The sequence below is a fragment of the Peromyscus leucopus genome, chromosome X (genome assembly GCF_004664715.2).
Source record: "Peromyscus leucopus breed LL Stock chromosome X, UCI_PerLeu_2.1, whole genome shotgun sequence".
Lineage (NCBI taxonomy): Eukaryota > Metazoa > Chordata > Mammalia > Rodentia > Cricetidae > Peromyscus > Peromyscus leucopus.
Window position 1 is genome coordinate 130,620,098 of NC_051083.1, and position 21,530 is coordinate 130,641,627.

The 21,530-nt window shown below is 38.9% G+C and overlaps 1 pseudogene; it reads right to left on the minus strand.

Moving 5' to 3' along the window:
- Window positions 1–7,992: 7,992 nt before the first annotated feature.
- LOC119086616 lies at window positions 7,993–18,327 on the minus strand (annotated as a pseudogene).
- Window positions 18,328–21,530: the final 3,203 nt, after the last annotated feature.

Below are 21,530 nucleotides of genomic sequence, written 5' to 3' on the forward strand. Positions count from 1 at the left end.
GGACAGACTACAGTTGTAGACTTCAAAATGCAGGTGATGAATTGCAAATTCTTCCACTTTATCCCTATGGGTTATGATTTCCTACTTAAACAGTATTTGAATGATATATAGTGTCTAGTAATAGAACCTGGCTCCAATCTTGGAGCTCCAATTGGGATTTTACAAAGCTTGTGGTTTTTTCATATTCTTTTCTTTTGAAAGTAGCTTCCAAGTTCTTCTGAAAAGAGCTATTATATGAAGCAGCAATTACTTGATGATTAAGTCTTTTGAGATGTGAATATGAATATATGCTGGTATAAAAGTGAATATAAATATTAAATGCTTTTATGAATAGTGTATTTTAAAGAAAAATATAAACTGTTTAACTTTTAAGAGTGAACACATAAAATTCTATTTACTATGTAAACCAATGATTTGAAGTAATGATCTAATGACTAAATCTTACTAAGTAACATATACTTACCTCATCTATGTATCATTTTTATAGTGACAACACTTCACTCATTTCATAGCATTTTTGAAGAATACAGTATATTATTATAGTTTCCAAATTGTATGGTGGATTTCTTGAACTGGTTACTTATGTCTTGTTGAAATTTTGCATTCTTTGAGCAAAATCTATCCTCTCTTATTAACTTCACAAACCATTGGTAGCACCATTTCATTCTCTCTTTATATGATATCATCTCTTAGGCTTCAAATATAAATTAGACCACATGCCATTTTTGTTTGTTTCTGTGTTTGGCTTATTTCAATTAGCAAAATATCCTATGGGTCTTTTCTGCTGCCACAAATGATAGTTTGTTTCTTTTTATGTCTGTATATTATTCAATTGTGTATGTATATCATATTTTCTTTATTCATCCACTTATAGCTTCTTATGTTGTTTCCATATTTGACTATTATGAAAAATGGTACAATGCACATGGGAGTTTAGATGTACCTTTGACATATTGATTTAATTTCCTTTATAGAGTTAGAAAAAGGATTTGTGGATAATGTGGTAGTTCTATTTGAAAGAACTGCCATATTTTTTTCTAAAATGACTGCAATGACATGCCTTCCCACCAATCACCAGCAATGGCTTTTTTTCCTCTTATGCTTTTGGTAGTAGCTATTTCATCCGCTGTGAGACAGTATCTTGCTGTGGCTTTAACTTGAATTTTACTGATTTTTAGCAATATTGAGTACATTTTCACTTCAAGTAACATTTGCCTAGCTTCTTTTGATACCTGTCTATTCAGGAACTTTTTACATTTTTCCTATTTAAATCAACACACATTAATTGTGAAAAAAAAAGCTGGATTTTATTGAAGCATTTTGGTTCTTACTCTTATGCTTTTACCTTGTTCATCTCTGTATTTGCCTCCCTTAGCCTCCTCTTGTGTACCATTTATTCTTTTTCCCCATGTTCTTCCCCCATAGTACTACTCTTTGTCCATTCATGTAGGTTTTCATTCTCCTAGCTTTCATATATAAAGGAAAATAATTTTCTGTGCCTGTTTGACAATTTTAAATAGACTTTTCTTTTTGTTGTATTGAATTTTTTTATAATTTATGTCTACTAATCCTTTATTGGATTTGTAATCTGAAAATGTTTTCTCTATTTTGTAGGATGTCTTCTTTGGTGCATTGCTTTGTTTGCTAAGCAGAAGTTGTCTAGATTCCTGTCTTGCCTATTTTTTACTACATTTTGTTTGTTTCTTTAATTTTTCTTTATTGCCTATTTTGTAGAATTATACATGGAAACATTGCCTAGACCGATGTTATGAAGCTTTCATTCTATGTTTTTTACTGGTAGTTTTATAGTTGTCACTTTTACAGTTATGTCTTTGATTTGATTTTGTATGTTGTATGACATAGGTCACTACTTTCATTTTTCTATACTTAACATAATTAATTGAAGAGGTAATAACTTTCCTATTTATTCTTGACACCCTTGTCTAAAAGCAGTTGACTAGATGTGTGTGGATTTATTTCTGGGTTGCCTGTTCTCTTTCATTAGGCTCTGTGTTATTGATTCCTTTCTTCTTCTCAATGAGTGTGTGTGTGTATGTATGTGTGTATTACCCAATGGATTTAAACAAAGTTGTCTACAGGAATACATGGAAATTTGATTAGAGGAGTATGTGTGACTTACAAAGGCTGCACCGTTGTAGAAAATATTTTTCTCCTCCAATCAACTGTTCTTTATTTAAATTCTCAGCAAGGAGTGAGGGCATCATGAGCCCCTCTCACTTCCATGACAAAGTGTTGACAAGTCCAATCTTATATAGCTCTTCTGCAGGTAATCACAGCTGTCATGAATTCAAGAGTATAAAAGCCATGTCACACGTGGAAATTAGTGTCATACAACATGGATACCTCAACATTCTTTCTGCCCCTTCTTCCATAAAGTTTTCTGAGCCTTAGAGTGTGTGTGATATAGATGTAATATTTGTGTCTGGGTATTTTAATATTTTAGCCTTCAAGCTAATAACATACATGATTTATACACTGCCATAGTATTATAATGTTTGCAAATTGTTTTCTATAAATCATTAGCATTGCTTTAGCATTTTAATGACAAATCTCATGGCAATGAACTCTTTCAAGTTTTGTTTGTCTGAGAAAGTCTTATATCTCTTTTATTTCTGAATTACAGCTTTGATAGGTCCATTTTTGTTTGTGACAGTTTCTTTTTTCAGTTGTTTTTATTCATTTTACATGCCAACCACAGATCCCCCTCTTCCCTCCTCCATACTCTGGCTCCCCCAAATCTCACTTAACCCCACCACCATGACACACCCCTCATCCCCAACTCCAAAAGGGCAAGTTCTCCCATGGTGGGACAGCAAAGCCTGGTGCATTCCATTGAGGCAGTACCCAGCCATGCCCCACTGCCTCATGGGTTAGCAAGGTGTCTGACCATAGGTAATGGGTTCCAGAAAGCCATCTCATGCACCAGGGATAGATCCTGATGCTACTGCCAGGGACCCCTCAAATAGAAACAACTACACAACTGTCTCCCATATGCAGAGGGTCTAGTCCAGTCAGATGCAGGTTCCACAGCTGTAGGCCTAAAGTTTGTGAGTTCCTATGAGCTTGATTCAGTTGTCTCTGTAGATTTCCTCATTATGATCTTGATGCACCTTGCTTATACAATCCCTCTTCTCTCTCTTCAACTGGACTTCTGGAGCACTGTCTGGTGCCTGTCTGTAGATCTCTGCATCTGTTTCTATCAGTTACTGCATGAAGGCTCTATAATGACAGTTATGGTATTCACCAATCTGATTACCAGGGTAAGCCAGGTCAGGCACCCTCATCACTATTGCTAGTAGTCTAATCTGGGGTCATTCTTGTGGATTCCTTGGAATTTCCCTAGCACTAGGTTTCTCCCTTACCCCATAATATCTCCTTCTATCAAGACAATTCTTTCATTGCTCTTGCACTCCATCCCTGTTACAGTTCAACCATCCTGTTCCCTTATGTTCTCATCCCCCAACCCCTACTCTCTATTTCTCCTCCCATCCCCAGTTTACTCACAGAGATTTCCTCTCTTTCCCCTTCCCAAGGTGATCTGTACATCCCTCTTAGGGTCCTACTTGTTTTCTAGCTTCTCTGGAGCTGTGGGTTGTAGTCTGATTATCCTCTGCTTTATATCTAGTATCCACTTATGAGTGAGTACATACCATATTTGTCTTTCTGAGTCTGGGTTACCTCACTCAGGATGATATTTTTTAGTTCCATCTATTTGCCTGCATATTTCATGATGTCATTTTTTTAACATCTGAGTGATACTCCATTGTGTATATGTACCACGTTTTCTTTATCCATTCTTTGGGTGAGGGGCATCTAAGTGGCTTCCAGGTTCTGGCTATTACAAATAATGCTGCTATGAACATAGTTGAGGAAGTGTCTTTTTTGTATGATTGAGGATTCTTTCGGCATATTCCCAAGAGTAGTATAGCTGGGTATTGATGTAGATTGATTCCCAATTTTCTGAGAAGTTGCAATACTGATATCCAGAGTAGCTGTACAAGTTTGCACTCCCACCACCAGTGGAGGAGTATTCCTCTTGCTCCACATCCTTTCCATCATAAGCTGTCATCAGTGTTTTTGATCTTAGCCCTTCTGACAGGTGTAAGATCTTATCTCAGAGTCATTTTGATTTGCATTTCCCTGATGACTAAGGATGTTAAGCAATTCCTTAAATATCTTTTGGTCATTTGGGATTCTTCTCTTGAGAATTCTCTGTTTGAATCTGTAGCCCATTGTTTAATTGCATTGTTTGGTATTTTGCTGTCTAGCTTCTTGAGTTCTTTATATATTTTGGAGATCAGCCCTCTTTCAGATGGGGGTTTGGTGAAGCTATTTTCCCATTCTGTAGGCATCATTTTGTCTTATTTACTGTGTCCTTTGCCTTATAGAAGCTTCCCAGTACTGTGGGATGTCTTTCTCCTTGCTGTGAATATGTGTGGCTCCCACTGGATAATAAATAAAGCTGTTTTGGCCTAAGGCGAGAAAGCTTGCCTCCAGACAGGAAATCCAAGCAAAGATACAGACAGAAGGGCAGAGTCAGGAAAGATGCCAGCCACTGCCAAAGGAGCAACAAAATTCCAGCAGACCATTAAAGACATGACCACAGGGCAACATATAGATTAATGGGTTAATTTAAGATGAAAGAGTTAGCTAGCCAGAATCGGAATCCATAGGCCATGCAGTTTGTAATTATATAAGCCTCTGTGTAATTATTTAGTACGTGGCTGCAGGACTGTGGGTGGGATAGATTTGTTCAGACCATGGGGCTGGGCAGGACTGAGAAACTTCCATCTATATCTCCGTTTCAGGTCTCATTTATTAATCGTTGCTCACAGTGTGCTACTGGTGTTATATTTAGTAAGTAGTCTCCTATGCCAGTGTGTTCTAGGCTACTTACTATTTTCTCCTCTGTCAGGTTCAGTGTAGCAAGATTTATGTTGAAATCTTTGATCCATTTGAGTTTTGTGCATGCTGATGATATATTTGCAATCTTCTACATGTTGACATCCAGTTATGCCAGCACTATTTGTTGAAGATGCTTTCTATTTTTCCATTTTGGCTTCTTTGACAAAATCAGATGTTCATAGGTGTATGGATTGATGTCAGGATCCTCAATTTGATTCCATTGGTCCATTTGTCAATTTTTATGCCAATACCAAGCTGTTTTTATTACTATATCTCTATAGTAGAGTTTGAACCTAGGGTTGGTGATGGCTGAATAAGTGGCTTTATTGTAAAGGATTGTATTGTTCAAATATTAGATGGTCTTGCAATAGAAAGCCCAGAGCCAGATACCAGGGTGAAAGCTGAAAGATCAGAGAAGCAGAGCATCCAGCCACTAGTTATTATCTCTAGGAAATCCTCAGCCTAAAAGAGTGAATTCCTATTTCCTCAAACCTTATATACCTTTCTCTGTCCAGGCATCACTTCCTGGAATGAAGGGTGCATGTGATTCCCAGTACTGGGATTAAAGGTGTGTGCTACTACTGCCTAGCTCTGTTTGCATTGTGGTCTTGAACTCACAGAGACTCAGACAGATCTCTGCATCCTGAGTGAGAGGATTAAGGGTGTGTGCCACCAGTGGCTGACCTCTATGTCTAAACTAGTGGCTGGCTTTGTCCTCTGATCCTCATGCAAGTTTATTAGGGCACACAATATATCACTACATTTCTCCTCTTTTGTCTAAAATAATAAAAGAAAATTATGACTAATATAAGAAAAACTATATACAGTAAGTGTGATAAATGTATATAATGTATACAGTCAAGAATTACATTAACAATGTTCAGTCCATTTACATTTGACAAATTCAGAGAAAATACTCCATTATTTATTCTATTTTTGTGAGTCCAAAATGTACCTAATTTACTTTCTATTCTAAATTGTATTACCAGCCAAAACTATCTTTTGATGTCTTTCAATCATATATACCTTATACCTTTTCATTCAGTGTGTTTCCTTTCTAAATTTGTTGACAAGAAAAACTGTAACTATCGCATATTCAACTCCTTCAGAGACCAGAGAAGGAAATAATATTACCTAATTAACCAAGAGTGCAAATAAACAACTTCCAAAAACAATGTGCGAAATGACAGAAACAGCTGGCTGCCTGGACAGTCACCCAAGGTTCCTCTGCAATGTTGGGGCATCCATCTTTGGCATACGGGCTAAGCATATCTGAAAGACTTTTCTGTGAGGTAGGATTTTCTGAAGCACTGTCCTACTTTGTCTTGGCAAGGTATAGCAATCCTTTCATTTGTGTCATGCTTGTCCATTTTGGACAGTGAACTGTCAGCAGTCGATGTAAGGGCACTTTCTTGCCCAGTGGCTAAATTGCCACAAAGATAGTAAACTCCATAAGGAGTTTCTTCAATGCCTATCATCTTCTCTGAAAAAGATTGATGCTGCCAGGAGCAGACATGTCTCACTGTCATAAAAAAGAAAAAAAAAAACCCTATGTTATTAAGACATCTTAAGTACCATATTCTATAGACCTCTGAAGTGTTTAAATATGATATTTTTTTTCTGAAACATATTTCTGTTTAACCTTGAAAATACACCTAATATGACTGCAAGTTTGATTGTGATGACTATGAACTTGCATTTCTTATATCCTAATTAGTTGGTAATAAAAATTTTCAAGGACTAGAAAATTTCATTACATTGTTAAATGAGCTGTACAGGTACAATACCTTGAACAAGATTCGAAATAGATGTACAGTATTTTCTAACAAAATCAATCTCAAATTTGTATCAATATACATAATTTTATACAATATACAAAAATCCAATCCAATGTAAAATATTTAAAACTAGTAGTGGCTTTTTAAAAGTAGATTCAATAATCTACATTTTTATCTTACATCTATATCCTCCTCCTTTCCTTTTCAGAGTAGATTCAATAATCTACCCTTTTATGCTATCATTTCTAGATTTTTTAAGAGTATTCAAATAATTGATATCCTCATTTTCTATTCTTTGTCTTTGTTTTTTCAAACAAGAACCCTAAATCTAGCATCCTTTGTTTAGTCTTTTTCCTGATTGTTAACAATAACAACTTGTAACCCTAAACAATGACAAATTTTGCACCCATTGACAGACCAAAATCACCCATCCCACCTTTTGGGAATGTGGGGTGTCATGTTCATAAAACTACTTCCTGCTGTCTGGGAGCTGAGGCATCTTTAGGAGATGCTGAAAAGAAATTTTTTGTGTTAGTTGTCAAGTCCTGGGAGAGGTAGCTGTATCATTTGTTGTCCAGTCTCTGCATAATAGGAAAATGCCGGGCTTGTCTCAAGTCCTTGCTCGAGTAGTCTGTGAGGCTGAATCATCTCAGCTAGCCATCTTGAAATTGTTCCGAGCAGTTTGTTATCCAAAGCCAATCTTTGGGTGGTATTTGTCAGCTTAGTGGTATTATCATCGTCCTGATGAAAGTGTCATTTTGGGACCCATCATATTTTTGAAGACTTCAAATTTGCTGTTATTGCTGGTCATGATTCCCTGTAGAAAACTGATAGAGCCTCAAACATGAAAACATGTACAGGCAGCTAGATGAGCCTCTTTTTCTAGAATTAGTTAGTACTCCATATGACAGAAGTTTAAACTTTGCCACCACCATTTGTTGGTGAACCTTTTGTAAAAGACATTTGAACAGGAGAAGGACTAGTCAAAAATTCAGTCTCAAGGACATGGTGGGACCCTAGCCATATTTATTGTGCCAATCAAAGTCTTTCTGATGAAGCATTAGCAACCTTGTAAGGGATAAGGCAAATTGCTTGATATCTAGGGTTGAATGCCAGTAATGACATGACCTTTACTAATGCTGCACTAGTGGGGCAAATAATACATTACCCCTCTGAAGCTTCTTCTTTGGCCAACATCTCTTGGTCTATTGCCAGACACACATCTCTGGAAAGTATCTATATTGGCAGGGTGGTATTCTGGGGTAAAATGCACGCATACCCTCACCTGTCAGTTAATAGGGGAGCAGGGGTTTTCCATTAAAGGGTGATGGGATCGCTCCAATGCACCAAGGGCAATGGTGTCTCCCAAGGCAGGTAAATAAGTGTGTTGATCAATTTGGGCTTCTGTGACAGGGTTAACATATGGTCCTGTGACCGTGAGCATCTCAAGAGAAATAGTGATGCACTGTATATTAAAATGAGCCTGGGCCTTGGCCTGGTCACCATAGGCAGTATGTTAGTTAAAAAAGACTGCAGGTGCCAACACAGCCCTTATCAAATGGTGCCAGTCATAATAAGTCTGTAAATGGATTTCCCATTGATATAGGACTTTATGAAAACAAGGCAAGTCAGAACCTGAATCATTAGCAGGTTTATGTACCAAAGACTCCATGGATGATTGGTCACATTGAAGCCCACATTAACTGGAAATGCCATGGTGGGCATGTGAGGCACCACAGGTGGAATACGCTGGGAGGCATGCAGAGCAGCTGTCTTGGTGGCAAGCAGATATCCAGTCAAATCACTCCATGGAAACTGCAATGGGGTGTAGCCACTTGAGGCATGGGGGGAGTAGAGAGAGGGGCTGCTGGTGTAGGCCTGGGTGATGCTGCAATCATTTCTTCTCTCTTTCCATTCTTTTCCTTTACTTAATGCCTATTCTCATCCATATCCTTGTCAGCAGAGCCAGAGGAAATATCAGTCAGATGAAATAAAGGTGATAGGTAAATTGGTGTTACAATGTTCCAGACAGTGCTTATTGTGGGCCTTAATGACCTCCTCAGTAGAGGAGAACTTTAGGCCAGGTGTTATAGCTAACAAAATGGGCATAAAAAACAATTGGAGGGTTACTGCCAAGGCCACTTCTCCTTTTCTGGCCAGGATCAGAACTCTTATCCAAATATCAGGTTCCCACATGTTCTCTAAAGGAGCAGCAAGTACTCTTAACTGCTGAGTCTTCTCTCCAGACATCACAACCCATTTGCATGCATACATGTGCACACACACACACACACACACACACACACACACACACACACAAAACTCATGGCTCCATTTCCTGAGTGTCAATTCCTTATAAGGAACTGGCAGGCGAGCCTTACCAAAATTATGTGCCACCCTACCATACAGACAGATTTACAAACAAGATAAACAACAAGAAGAAAGTGAGGATCCCAGCATTTACCTGCCAAAGGGACCAAAATCACTCAATGTAGAGGGGCCTACTCACTGAAATACACAATTCAAGGGGGCATACAACCAGGGCTATGTGTGAGGAAGTGGAGACAAAGAGATCCCTATTCAGGTATCAGATGTGGCAGGGTCCTGTGTTTTTGTTCCTTTTGGGGTATGGGGCAAGTAGGTGCAGAGTCAATGACAGACTCTGGGAGGATATTGAAACAACAAGCTCAGTTTATTCAGGAAGAAGCATGCCTTATATACCCTCCATCCTGCTCCACGTGAAGGTCTGATGAATATGTATCTCCTGGTATGACATGGCTGCCTCTCCTTGGTCCAGATCATCTCCAGATCATATCTCAGCTGCTGTTGCTAAGGCCTTTAGGCAGCCACAGGTTTGTAGCAGGAATCTTATTAGTTTATTAATAAAATCAAACCTGAGGCCAGTTATTGGGGTCAATGCTGGTAGATCAGAGAGACAGAACAAGCCACAGCTATCTCACCTTGCCAATTCCTCAGCTGGTACTTTTTCCTCAGACTGGAAGCCTCTGAGTCCTCATCCAGAATGAATCTCAGTTGAACTGGGTTGCTCCAAAGCCTGAAAGCTTAACCAGTCAAATGCTGCTAGTTTCTGGTCCTTACGCCTTATATACCTTTCTGCTTTCCACCACCACTCCCTGGGATTAAGAGATTGCTTTCTGGGATTAAAGATGTGATGAGTTACCATGCCTGTCTGTATTCTTGAACACATGGATTTCTGCCTCTGGAATGCTAAGATTGAAGGCATGTGCTACCACTGCCTATCCTTTATGTTTAATATTGTGGCTGCTCTATCTCTGAACCCAGTTAAGTTTATTAGCATGCACAATATTTGGGGGAACACAATACCACACAGGTTGGCTCCCAGAAAGTATCCTATTACAGGTTTGGGCTAGCTGGCTTTCAAGCCTGTTAGGGCTGACTCATCCCACAGTCCCCAATGTAATACATAACCTGGTTTATATTCCAAGGTCAGCACATCTTTAAAGTGTACAGGCTGATTTAATTCTGTAGTTTTTCTATTGTCCAATGTCTCTCTGTAGTTGTTGTTCCATTCTCATTAGCATTGAGAAAATTCAAAGTTGTAGAGCATTATATAATCTATTCCTGGGGGGTTTTGTTACCCCTTTCTGTTTATTTAGCATATCCTTTAGCATTCAATTTGATCATTCTTTATTTTAATTAATAAATTTATTTTTATTAAGAAATTTTCCATTTGTTTTACATATCAACCATGGATTCACCCTGTCCCACCCTCAAACCTTGCCCCCCAGCCCACCCCCCATTCACATGTCCTTCAAGGCAAGGTCTCCTGTGGGGAGTCAGCAGAGCCTGGAAAATTCAGATGAGGCAGGTCCAACCCCTCCTCCCTGCAACAAGGCTGAGCAAAGTTTCTCAGCATAGGCCCTAGGTTCCAAAAAACCAGCTCATACAGTAAGGACAGGCCCTGGTCTCACTGCCTGGGGGCCCCCTAAACAGTTCAAGCCAAACAACTGTCTCACTTATCCAGAGGGCCTATCCAGTACCATGGGGGCTCCTCAGCTATTGGTTCACAGTTCATGTGTTTCCACTAGTTTGGTTAGATGTCCCTGTGCTTTTTCCAATCATGGTCTCGATATCTCTGGCTCATATAATCCCTCCTCTCTCTCCTCAAATGAAGTCCTGGAGCTCCGGTTGGGGCTTGGTCATGGATCTGTGCAACTGCTTCCATCAGTTACTGGATGAGAGTTCTATCATGACAGTTAGGGTGTTTGGCCATCTAATCATCAGAGTAGGTCAGCTCAGGCACCCTCCCGACCATTGCCAGTAGTCTATGGTGGAGTCATCTTTGTGGATTCCTGGGGATCTCCCTAGCACTCTACTTCTCCCTATTCCCATGGTGTCTTCATGTATCATGGTATCTCTTTTCTTGTTCTCCCACTCTGTTCATAATCCAGCTAGGACCTACTACTCCCCTAAGCTCTCTTTCCCCTGATGCTTGCCCTCCATTACACCCTCCTTACTCCCAGTTTGCTCTTGTAGATCCCATCCATTTCTCCACCTTTGTGTGATTCCTGTGTCTTTCCTAGCATCCTCTTTACTAGCTAGCCTCCTTGGAACTGTGAGTTGCAGTCTAGTTATCCTTTGCTTTACATCTAGTATCCACTTATGAATGAGTACATACCATTTTTGTCTTTGTGAATCTGCATTACCTCACTCAGGTTGATATTTTCTAGTTCCATGCATTTGCCTGCAAGCCTCATGATGTCCTTATTTTTCTCTGCTGAGTAGTACTCCATTGTGCATGTGTACCACATTTTCATTATCCATTCTTCAGTTGAAGGGCATCTAGGTTGTTTCCAGATTCTGGCCATTACAAATAATACTGCTATAAACATAGTTGAGTATGTGTCCTTGTGGTAGGATTGAGCATGCCTTGGGTATATGCCCAAGAGTGGTATAGCTGGGTCTTGAGGGAGATTGATTCCCAATTTTCTGAGACAGCACCATACTGATTTGCAAAGTGGCTATACAAGTTTGCATTCCCACTAACAGTGTAGCGTTATTCCCCTTGGTCCACATCCTCTCAACATAAGCTGTCTTCAGTGTTTTTGTTCTTAGCTATTCTGACAGGTATAAGGTGGTATCTCAGAGTCATTTTGATTTTCATTTCCTGATGACTAAGGATATTGAGCAATTCCTTAAATGTCTTTCAGCCATTTAAGCTTCTTCTATTGAGATTCTCTGTTTAGCTCTATAGCCCAGTTTTTAATTGGACCATTAGGTATTTTGATGTCTAGTTTCTTAAGTTCTTTATAAATTATGGAGATCAGCCCTCTGTCAGATGTGTGGTTGGTAAAGGTCTTTTCACATTCTGCAGGCCGCTACTTTGTCTTATTGACCATGTCCTTTGCTCTACAAAAGATCCTTAGTTTCAAGAGGTCCCATTTATCAACTGGTGTTCTCAATGTCTGTGCTACTGGTGTTATATTTAGGAAGTAGTCTCCGGTGCCAATGCATTCAATACTACTTCCTACTTTCTCTTCTATTAGGTTCAGAGTAACTGGACTTATGTTGAGGTCTTTAATCCACGTGAACTTAAGTTTTGTGCATGGTGGCAGATATGGATCTATTTGCAATCTTCTACATGTTGACTCCCAGTTATGCCAACACAATTTGTTAAAGATGCTTTTTCTTCTCCATTGTACAGTTTTGGCTTCTTTGTAAAATATCATATGTTCATACATGTATGGATTAATGTCAGGGTTTTCAATTCCATTCCATTGGTCCATGTGTCAGTTTTTGTGTGGTACCAAGCTGTTTTTTTATTACTATAGCTCTATATTAGAGCTTGAGGTCAGGGATCATGATGCCTCCTGAGGTTGTTTTATTGTACAGGATTCTTTTGGCTATCCTGGGTTTTTTGTTTTTCCATATGAAGTAGAGTACTGTTCTTTCCAGGTCTGTGAGGAATTGTGTTGGGATTTTGATGAGGATTGCATTGAATCTGTAGATGCTTTTGGTAAAATTGCCATTATTACTATGTTGGTCCTGCCTATCCATGAGTATGGGAGATCTTTTAATTTTCTAACATCTTCTTTATTTTTTTTCAGGGATTTAAAGTTCTTGTCATATAGGTCCTTCACTTGCTTGGTTAGTGTTACCCCAAGGTATTTTATGTCATTTGTGGCTATTGTAAAATGTGATGTATCTCTGATTACATTGTATATAGGAGGGCTACTGATTTTTTTTTGAGTTGATCTTGTATCCTACTATGTTGCTGAAGGTGTTTATAAGCTTTATCAGTTCCTTGGTGGAATCTTTGGGGTCACTCAAGTATACTATCATGTCATCTGCAAATAGGGAAAGCTTGACTTCTTCCTTTCCAATTAGTATCCTGCTATGTAACTGAAGGTGTTTATCAGTGGTAAGAGTTCCTTGGTTGAATTTTTTGGGTCACTTATATATACTATCATGTCATTTGTATATAGTGAAAGTTTGATTTCTTCCTTTCAAATTAATATCCCCTTGATCTCCTTATGATATCTTATTGCTCTAGCTAGAACTTCAAGTAATATATTGAATAGATATGGGGAGAGCTGACAGCCTTGTCTTGTTCCTGATTTTAGTGGAATCCCTTTGAGTTTCTCTCCATTTACTTTGATGTTGTCACTTGGCTTGCTATAAATTGCCTTTACTTGTTTAGGTATGTTCGCTGTATTCCTGATCTCTCCAAGACTTTTATCATGAAGGGGTAGTGGATTTTGTCAAAGGCCTTTTCAGCATCTAATGAAATGATCATGTTTTTTTTTTCTTTCAATTTATTTTAATGGTATATTACATTGACAGACTTTCGTATGTTGAACCACACTTGCATCCCTGGGATGAAGCCTACTTGATCATGGTGGATGATTGTTTTGATGTGTTCTTGGAGTCTGTTTGCCAGTATTTTATTGAGTATTTTTGCATCGATGTTCATGAGGGAGATTGGTCTGTAGTTCTCTTTCTTTGTTGTATCCTTGTTTGGTTTAGGAATCAGGGTAACTGTAGCCTCATAGAAGGAGTTTGGTAAGTTCCTTCTGTTTCTATTGTGTGTAATAATTTAAAGAGTATTGGTATTAACTCTTCTTTGAAGATCTGGTAGAATTCTGTGTTGAAACCTGGGCTCTTTTTGGTTGGGAGACTTTTAGTGACTATTTCTATTCCTTAGGGGTTATTGGTCTATTTATATAGTTTATCAGGTCTTGATTTAACTTAGGTATGTGGTACATATCCAGAAAATTGTCTCTTTCTTTTAGATTTTCCAATTTTGTGGAGTAGATTTTTTTTGAAGTATTACCTGATTATCTCTGGATTTCTTCATTATCAGTTGTTATATATCCCTTTTTATTTATGATTTTGCTAATTTGGATGCTCTCTCTCTGCCTTTTGGTTAGTCTGGATAAGGTTTGTCTATCTTGTTGATTTTCTCAAAGAACCAATTCCTTGTTTCATTGATTCTTTGTATTGTCCTCTTTATTTCTATTTTATTGATTTCAGCTCTGAATTTGATTATTTTCTAGCATCTATTCATCCTGGGTAACTTTGCTTCTTCTTGTTCTAGAGCTTTCAGTTGTGCTGTTACATCCCTAGTGTGAGATTTCTCCAACTTTTTTTCCTTTTTTTATTTTATAATTTAATATAATTTTACATATTAGTCACGGATTCCCTTGTTTTCCCCCTCCCACCCCCCAGCTTTCCCCCAGCCCACCCCCCATTCCCATCTCCTCCATGCCAAAGACTCCCATGAGGATTGAGTTCAACCTGGTAGATTTAGTCCAGGCAGGTCCAGTCCCCTCCTTCCAGGCTGAGCAAAGTATCCCTGTATAAGCCCCAGGTTTCAAACAGCCAACTCATACACTGAATACAGGACCTGGTCCCACTGCCTGGATGCCTTCCAAATAGATGAAGCTAATCAACTGTCTCACTTATCCAGGTAGCCTGATCCAGTTGGGGGCTCCTCAGCAATTGGTTCATAGTTCATGTGTTTCCATTCATTTGGCTATTTGTCTCTGTGCTTTATCCAACCTTGGTCTTAATAATTCTTGCTCATACAAACCCTCCTCTTTCTCACGAACTGGACTCCAGAAGCTCTACCTGGAGTCTGGCCGTGGATCTCTGCATCCTGTTCCCTCAGTCATTGGATGGGGTTTCTAGGACAACAATTAGAGTGATTGGCCATCCTATCACCAGAGTAGGTCAGTTCAGGCTTTCTCTTGACCACTGCCAGTAGTCTATTGTGGGGGTATCTTTGTGGATTTCTGTGGACCTCTCTAGCACTTTGCTTCATCCAATTCTCATGTGGTCTTCATTTATCATAGTCTTCTATTCCTTGTTCTCCCTCCCTGTTCTTGATCAAGCTGGGATCTTCCACTCCCCTAAGCTCACTTTCCCTCGACCCTTGCCCTTCATTACCCCCACTTATATGCATGTTGTTCATGTAGATCTCATCCATTTCTCTGTCATTGGGTGATCTCTGTGTCTTTCTTGGGATCATGTTTTCTAGGAAGCCTCCCTGAAGTTGTGAGTAGCAGTCTAGTCATCTTTGTTTTACATCTAGTATCTTCCTATGAGTGAGTACATACCATGTTTGTATTTCTGAGTCTGGGTTACCTCACTTAGGATGATTTTTTCTAGATCCACCCATTTACTTGCAAACCTCATGATGTCATTGTTTTTCTCTGCTGAGTAGTATTCCATTGTATATATGTACCACATTTTATCTATTCATTTTTCAGTTGAGTGGCATCTAGGTTGTTTCCAGGTTCTGGCTATTACAAACAATGCTGATATGAACATAAATGAGCAAGTGCTCTTGTGGTATGATTGAGCATTTCTTGGGTATATGCCCATGAGTGGTATAGCTGGGTCTTGAGGGAGATTGATTCCCAATTTTCTGAGACAGCACCATACTGATTTCCAAAGTGGTTGTACAAGCTTACATTCCCACCAGCAGTGGAGGAGAGTTCACCTAGCTCCACATCCTATCCAGCATAAGGTGTCTTCAGTGTTTTTGATCTTAACCATTCTGACAGGTGTAAGGTGGTATCTCAGAGTTGTTTTGATTTGCATTCCCCTGATGATTAGGGATGTTGAGCAATTCCTTAAATGTCTTTCAGCCATTTGAGTTTCCTCTGTTGAGAATTTTCTCTTTTGTTCTATAGCCCATTTCTTAATTGGACTGTTGGGCATTTTGATATCTAATATCTTGAGTTCTTTATATATTCTGGATATCAGTCCTTTGTCAGATGTGGGGTTGGTAAAGATCTTTTCCCATTTTGTAGGCTGTCACTTTGCCTTGTTGACCGTATCCTTTGCTCTACAAAAGCTTCTCAGTTTCAAGAGGTCCCATTGATTGATTGTTTCTCTCAGTGTCTGTGCTACTGGTGTTATATTTAGGAAGTGATCTCCTATGCCAATGCATTTGAGACTACTTCCTACTTTCTCTTCTAGCAGGTTCAGAGTAGCTGGATTTATGTTGAGGTCTTTGATCCACTTGGACCTAAGTTTTGTGCACGGTGACAGGTATGGATCTATTTCCCGCCTTCTACATGTTGATATCCAGTTTTGCCAGAACCATTTGTTGAAGATGCTTTCTTTTTTCCATTGTACAGTTTTGGATCCTTTGTCAAAAATTATATGTTCATAGGTTTGAGGATTAATTTCAGGGTCTTCAATTTGATTCCATTGGTCCACATGTCTGTTTTTATGCCAGTACAAAGCTGTTTTTATTACTGTAGCTCTATAGTAGTGTTTGAAGTCAGGGATTGTGGTGCCTCCAGAGGCTGTTTTATTGTACATGATTCTTTTGGTTATCCTGGGTTTTTTGTTTTTCCATATGAAGTTGAGTATTATTCTTTCCAGGTCTGTGAAGAACTGTGTTGGGACACTGATGGGGATTGCATTGAATCTGTAGATTGCTTTTGGTAAGATTGACATTTTTACTATGTTAATTCTACCTATCCATGAGCATGGGAGATCTTTCCATTTTCTGACATCTTCTTCAATTTCTTTATTCAGGGACTTAAAGTTCTTGTCATATAGGTACTTCACTTGCTTGGTTAGTATTACCCCAAGGTATTTTGTATCATTTGTGGGTATTGTAAATGGTGATGTATCTCTGATTTTCTTCTCAGCCCATTTGTCAATTGTATATAGGAGGGCTACTGATTTTTTTTGAGTTGATCTTTTATTCTATTATGTTGCTGAAGGTGTTTATGAGTTGTATCAATTCCTTGGTTGAATCTTTGGCGTCGCTCAAGTATACTATCATGTCATCTGCAAATAGGGAAAGCTTGAATTCTTCCTTTCCAATTTGTATCCCCTTAATCTTCTTATGTTATCTTATTGCTCTGGCTAGAACTTCAAGTACTCTGCACATCTCAGTCTTAGGCTTCTCCTCGTCATCCTTATCTTCCTCCTTTTTCTCACCCTTCTCTTCCTCTGCCTCATCATCACTGATCTCCTCTCATTCCTTCTCCAAGTAGAGGGTAATGGGATAGCTTGTGAACTGTGAGTGTTTCTTCACCACTTCCTTGACCCTCTTCTCCTCTAAGTATTTTGCTTGTCTTCTTTGAGATGAAGAATCACTTTGGTACCCCAGCCAATGGGCTCACTGTGGTCTGCACTAACTGTGAAGAATCCACCAGCAGAGGACTCCCAGGCAAACTGCTCATAATCATTTTGCTTTGTGATCACAACCAACTTCTCTGCCACTGGATAGGCAATATAGAATCCAACACCAAACTGCCCAATCATGGAGATGTCTGCACCAGCCTGGAGCACTTCCATTAATGCCTTTGTGCCAGGCTTAGCAATGGTTTCCAAATTATTTATGATATCAGCCTTGGTCATGCCAATGCCTGTGTCTACCAAAGGCAGTGTTCACTCTTGAGAGCTGGTGATGATGTCAATTTTCAGCTCTTTACCACTGTCCAACTTGGATGGGTCAGTCAGTCTCTCATTGTGGTGGTATTGTGTTCCCCAAAATATTGTGCACCCTAATAAACTTATCTGGTGTCAGAGACAGAACAGCCACAATATTAAACATACAAGTTAGGCAGTGGTAGCACACGCCTTTAATCCTAGCATTCCAGAGGAAGAAATCCATTTGTTCAAGGATACAGCCAAGTATGGTGACTCACACCTTTAATCCCAAGAAGTGAGCCTTTAATTCCAGGGAGTGATGGCAGATAGCAGAACAGTATATAAGGCGTGAAGACCAGGAAGTAGAAGCATTTGGCTGGTTAAGCATTTAGCTGGTTAAACATTTAGCTGGTTAAGCTTTTAGGTTTTGCGCAGCACAATTAAGCTGAGAGCCATCTGGATATGAGGACACAAAGGCTTCCAGTCTGAGGAAATAAGATTAGCTGAGAAGTTGGCCAGGTGAGGTTAGCTGTGGCTTGTTCTGTCTCTCTTATCTTCCAACATTCATCCCAATAACTGGACTCAGGTTTGATTTTATTAATAAGAACTTATTAAGATTCCTGCTACATCTCACAGTGAATTTTGTCCAAGGAATCAGAAGCATTAGAGATCAACTCGCAAAGGAAAATTTCCTTGTTGGAATAGAAAGTATTGATGATGAGGGACATGAGCTAAGCAATTTCTGCCTGAAAGGCAAAGGTCTCTACCACTTCCTCTCCATGGTGTACTTCCTCAGGCATCTTGATGGGAAAGACAAGTGGTAGCACAGATAATGGTGGGCATGGAGCATGTCTGACTTGAACACCAAGCCTCGGCTGCGTGGGGTGACACAAAAGCACTAGTTTGCTTCTTAAGACCATTTGATTGGAAAGACTTTTCCCAGCATGTTATTCTGAGGTAGTATCTATCTTTGAAACTGGGGTGTGTTTCTTGTATGCAGCAGGGAGATGGGTCCTGCTTTCATATCCATTCTGTTAACCTGTGTCTTTTTATAGGTCAACTAACTCCATTGATACTAAGGAATATTAATGACCAGTGATTGTTAGTTCCAGTTAGCCTTTGGTGATAGTGTGTGTATATTTTTCTTCTTTGGGATTTACTGCTGTGGGATTATTTATTGTCTGCGTTTTAATGGGTGTATCTGACTTCTTTAGGTTGGAATTTTCTTTCCAGTGCTTTCTGTAGGGTTGGGTTTGTGGATAGGTATTGTTTAAATTTGGTTTTGTCTTGGAATGTCTTGTTCACTCCATCTATGATGATTGAAAGTTTTGCTTGGTATATTAATCTAGGCTGGCATCCATGGTCTCCTTGTATGTACATTACATCTGTCCATGTCCTTCTGGCTTTCAAAGTATTCATTGAGAAGTCAGATGTTATCCTGGTGGATTTGCCTTTATAAGTCTCTTGACCTTTTTCCTTTGCTGCTCTTAATTTTCTTTCTTTATTCTGTATGTTTAGTTGTTTAATTATTATGTGGAAAGGGGACTTATGAGGGGGTCTAGTCTGTTTGGTGTTCTATAGACTTCTTATGTCTTCATAGGTATTTCCTTCTTTAAGTTGGGAAAGTGTTCTTCTATCATCTTGTTGAATATATTTTCTGTGCCTTTGAGTTGGTATTCTTCACCTTCTTCTATCTCTATTATTCTTAGGTTTGGTCTGTTCATGGTGTCCCAGATTTCCTGGACATTTTGTGTTATGACTTTTTTGGATTTTATATATTTTTTGAATGATGAATCTATTTCCTCTATTGTATCCTCTACACCAGAGATTCTCTCTTACATCTCTTGTATTCTGTTGGTTATGTTTGTATCTGTGTTTCCTGTTTGTTTACTCAAGTTTTCTATTTCCAGCATTCCCTCTGTTTGTGTCTTCCTTGTTTCTATTTCCCTTTTCTGGTCTTGAACTGTTTCCCTCACCAGTTTAATTGCTTTTTCATGGTTTTCTTGGCTTTATTTAAGGCATTTATTGATTTCTTACAATTTTTATTTGTCTTTTCCTCTATTTATTGATTTCTTCCAATTTTTTTGTTTGCCATTTCCTCAATTTTATTTTTCATTTCATTTTTCTTGAAAGTCCTTTAGCATCTCCATGATACTATTCTTAAGGTTGCTTTCTTTTGCTTCTTCTACATTGTGATGTTCAGGTCTTGCTGTTGGATGAGGGCTAGGTTTTGGTGATGCCATATTGCTCTTTATGTTGTAGTATTTTTGCCTGGATGTCTGCCCATCTTCTCCTCTCTTGCTCTAATGAAAGCTGGCAGTTTGTTTTCCGTGCCTCAGGAAGTTTCTGGGGTCTCAGGTGGATGGGTATAGGGCCAGGGTGTGTAGATTGCAGGGTCTGGTGGAGGATTTTTTGGAGGGGTACTTCCAGCCAGAGTTTTGCCTGCTGTCTAGCAACTGGGACAGAGCTGGGTGGAGGTTCCTGGGAACTGGTTATGTCCCAGGGATGGGTCTTAGTGGCAGGACTCTCTGGGTATTAGCAGAGTCACTCACCTCTTGGTCTAATGAGAGCTGGCTGTTTGGTTTCTGTGCCTCAGGAAGTTGCTGGGGTCTCAGGTGGATGGGTATAGGGGCAGGGCATGCAGATTGCAGGGTCCACTTGGGAGATTCATGAAGGGGGGCTTTCCAGGAGGAGTTTTGTCTGCTGGCTGGCAAGTGGGACAGAGTTGGGCGGGGGTTCCTAGGGACTGTCTGTTTGATCATTCTATAACTGCTTGGCCTGTAGGATTGTGTGGTATACTTGTAATATGCTTTATATTGTAATAAGCAAAAACTGTTTAATTTTACCAGAGACAAATGCTGGAGCATTGCCATTTTTAATTTGTACAGGTATAACCATGATGACCATAACTGCATGATTATAGAATCAGCCTTTTCAGAACTCAGAGTAATTGCACATTAAAATTTTGAACAGGTATCAATGGTCTGGTGTACATATTTCAATTTTCCAAATTATGCAAAGTGGAACACATTCATCTGCCAAATTTTATTCCTCCAAGTACCCTTTGGGTTACATCCTGCTGGTAGTAGAGTCTGATTGTAAAAAGAACAAGTAGGACATTTCTTTACATTTTCTTTGGCTTGTTGCCAGGTCATGGAAAAATCCTTTTTTAAACATTTACTATTGACATGATGTTCTTTATGAAATTCTGAGGCCTCAAGCACATTTACTATCAATAGTTGATAGATCTCATCACATATTTTTGCTAGAGGGCCTGGCAGACCTGTATGGGATTGGATGTAAGTTATATATAAGGAATGATTCCTATTCCTGATTATTTCTTGTAACTGAATAAATTCCAAAGTTAATTGTCACTCATCAGGGATAATTCTAGCAGTTTCAGTATGTAAGACAACTCTTTTGGCATACTAAGAGTTGGTAACTATGTTGGCAGGTTCCAAAAATCAATTAATATCATCAGAATGGCATATAATTCCAATTTTGGGACAGATTTATAAGGATTTTGGAATATTTTACTTAAATTTTCTAATTTGTAACCTGCCTTTCCTTGTTTGTTTGCATATGTACAAAATGTATGGGCTCCAGATTTGGTGTTTCTCATACAATGTAAAGCAGGATCCAGTTAGCTCTCTTTGTAAGGTGAATTCTATCTCTTTGGGGATATTTGTTGATAATCTCTCCAAAAAATTACTGTAAGCTCTTTGCCAAGGCTTACTTTCTGACCATAATTTGTTTATTTTATCCTTAGTAAAAGGTACTACAATTTCTGCTGGGTCTATTTCTGCTAATTGATGAAGTCTCAATTTTCCTTTTAAAATAAACTCAGCGATCTTTTTGAAAAAAGTTTTTAATATTTTACTCTGTTTATTTTGTAGAACTGTCCATTCCATTATATCTTCCCTCTACATTAAAATTTCTGTAGTA